Genomic DNA, 3,292 nt, shown 5'->3' with positions numbered 1-3,292 from the left:
CGCCCAGGCTCTGAAAAGCCCCGCCCCCGCCGAGGGAGAGTCTGGGACGCTGTACCTGCTATCCGCGGTCTCGCACCTCAAACCCAGCTTTCCAACCGCCCCTCGGTAGTGGCGGGGTCCTCAAAGTAGTGGGACAGGATCCGAATTTTTGTTTTGGTTCCTCATATGTGCGGTGCACAACAAAACAAGGCAGGCTCACATTGTGGATTTTTTATGTGAGCCAAAAGCAGGCTCACATTGTGGATTTTTTATGTTTATTCGCTGCGGATACAGGATCCACTGACACTCGCGTTGGGACTCTACAGGCTCATTTGGAGATAATGTTAGTGTCTAAATTTGAGCCTCTGAGTGGGCGCGAGGCCTTGTCTTTGCCGGAGACCAGCCCTGCAGGATCATGGCAACACCTTTGTCTCCTTCCTCCTCCACGGGCCACAGTCTGCAGTGCTGTACTAGTCATTTCCCTTGCCATTGTGACATAAAAAGTGGCGAGAGTTCCCCCTAGTTTATAGGGTCCCTGACATGATAAGAGGAGTATAGGTTGCCCCCGGAGCCCGGTCCTGGGAGGCAGGTGGCCGCCAAAGAGGTACTTGCTAAACTTTTTATCAGAGACGGGACTTATTACCTTCCTGGCCCCTAAAGAAGCAAAAAACAGAGTCCTTGGTAAGATGCAGCCTCACCCAGACTCTACTTCAATGAAAAGTTGGGTCCGTGGAGTTTAAGATCTAATTGAGAGATGACACCCTGTTTAATAGAAGGGAGGCTGTCGGGGGGGGGGGACACACCCAGTAGGACAGGTGCTCCCAGCTCGCCTGTGGGGTGGGGAGAGACAGGTTCAGTGACATTTTCCTGGCGAAAGGGTGGAGCCCAAAAGAAAGTCGCTGGTCCGAGTATTCAGAGACTAAGATGACTTCAGGAGTGACTCTTGAAAGACTGGGGGCGGGGGTAGAAAGCAGGAAATAAGAGCCCTTGGGGATCCCCAGCTTACTGCCAGTCTTGGGGTGGGCCACACGCAGATGCTGTCGGGAGAGAAGACTGCCCCTATTGTTATATTTTACAAGAATGGAGGATTCCTTGGAATCTAGGGGTGCTCCTTTGGATCTGACCCCAAACTTGAAGGAGTAGATTGTAACTGGCGTGTAAGGTAAGAAGCGGGCCGGAATTCCCAGGTTGCGGAAGCATCTAGAAGAGTGAGAGGTCCTTATCCCTTCCACCTCTGGCCTTACAGACTTTAGATTCCACACCCGCTGCGGGAAATCAGTGACACCGTGGCTCCAGCTGGGACTGCTCAGCACTGCATATTCCAAAACCCAAGCGTTAACACGCAATACTAGGAACGCTTTTTTGTGGCTTCTCACTGTGAAGTAACTTGGTTTTATAGAGTTTTTTTGGGTAGAATAGACAATCCTTTCTAGAAAGTTAAGATTTAGCAAACACTTCTGGAAAAGGGGGAATCGAGGTGCATATATCTCATACCTCAAAGCTCAGACTATCTTGCTGTAACTGTTTTTTGACATCTTTACAGGTAGGATCGAATTTGTCCACTTGCAAATCAGATTAGAGGTTCTGTTCAAAGTTTATAATTGATGAAGACTCCCTCCTTGACCAAATGCTAACCATGCTCTTCTGAGGAGCCTCTTTTTTTTTTTTTAGGCCTCAACCTCGGCCTGTAAAAATTTCAACAAATGCTAACAGTTTCCAGCAGCTCAAGGGCTCATCCTAGTCCCCCTTAAAATGCCTGTCTGAGGAAACTCCAGGCTGAAAAAAGAATTGGCTGTTCACCTCTGTCTACCCGATGACAGGGGCCAGTCTCCCACCCTCTGTGGGAGGGAAGGAGTCTGACTTCCACGAGTGCCAGGTGGCAAACCTGGGTGTATTTCACATACACCAACCCCCTCTGCCACTTGTGTAATTTTTCACTTCCCTGACTCCAGTCAAGGGCCCTGCCATTCCTCTCCCCACTTTCCCTTATTTTCTCTTAGGGAAAAAAAAAAAAAAAGCTCCAGTTACCTCAGGTCTTAGTTACTTCCTAATGGCTGGGACAAAATAACAAAATAGAGGGAGGAGAGATTTATTTTGGCTTACATTTCAGTTCATACTAGGCTGGCACGACACCATGGCACAGGGGCATAGTGGAAGAGAGCGGCTCGAAGCATGGTGGACCAGAAACAGAAATAACCACTGGAGGAGCTAGGGAGGGAGATAACCCTTCCAGGCCATGCCCCCACTGACCTGACTCTTCTGACCAAACCCAGCACCCTATTAGTGCATTAGCTACAAGACTCTATAATTTCATTACCTTTCAAAAGCCCTGATTGAGCTCATGGAACTTTGTGGGGGAGATCTAGATAAAAACCATAGCACTCAGAGTCTTTTCCCTACAATTACTTTTTTTTTTTTTTGTTCCAGGGATCGAACTCGGGTCCTTGTGCTTGCGAGGCAGGCAGCAGAATCACTGAGCTAAATCCCCTGAATAAATGTTTTCACCAGTATAACTAATGTTCAGCTGTGGTCATCTTTGATTTAACACAGACAGTGTATCAACATTCTCATGATGCTGTCATGTTGGGGGTGTCCTTGGTTCCTTAGCATACCTTGAATTCTCTTAAGAGTGTTGCATGTGATATATTAAATAACAAGCAACAGGCTGTTTTTTTTTTTTTTTTGGTGGGGGTACAGGGATCAAACTCAGGACTTTGCACTTGTGAGGCAGGCGCAGGCTTACTGAGCTATATCCCGGCACAACAGGCTAACTTTTGACTTCATAGTGTGTGGCTTGGATTATAACTACTATGTGAGCTTTGGCAAGTAAATAGAGGGGCCTTAAATGAGCTAATATAACATGAGTAATTACTAGGACACAATATGCACTTAACACATAGGAAGCAGTTACACTAAGGCATGTTTGTGTGGAAGTGGGATTCAAGCTGGATTTTAAAAAATAAATTTATCCATTCATGAAGCATATTTAAAAACGCTTGTCAAGCACTGTACTCAACGTGGGGAATAAGAAGGAGATAAGACAGATGGGTTCCCACCCTCATGGAGCTTCCATTTTGTTGGAAGAAAAGGGGAAAAACAATGAACAAAAATGAATCCAATAAGTACAGATTGTTCTGGGTGATTTGGAGGAAATAAATGCATTATGATTGCTGCTAACAGGCTGCGGGATTTACTTTCATCAGGTGAGATGGAGTGGCATTTGGGCTGATACTTGTGAGAGGAGAACCAGCCCCTCACGGTGTAGAGAAAGCGTTCCAGGCAGCACAACACAGATGAATGGAGGCAGCAGAGT

This window comes from Fukomys damarensis, unplaced genomic scaffold, assembly GCF_012274545.1.
Source record: "Fukomys damarensis isolate Sample0158 unplaced genomic scaffold, DMR_v1.0_HiC HiC_scaffold_8, whole genome shotgun sequence".
Taxonomy (NCBI): Eukaryota; Metazoa; Chordata; class Mammalia; order Rodentia; family Bathyergidae; genus Fukomys; species Fukomys damarensis.
Note: the sequence above shows the minus strand (reverse complement) of the source record.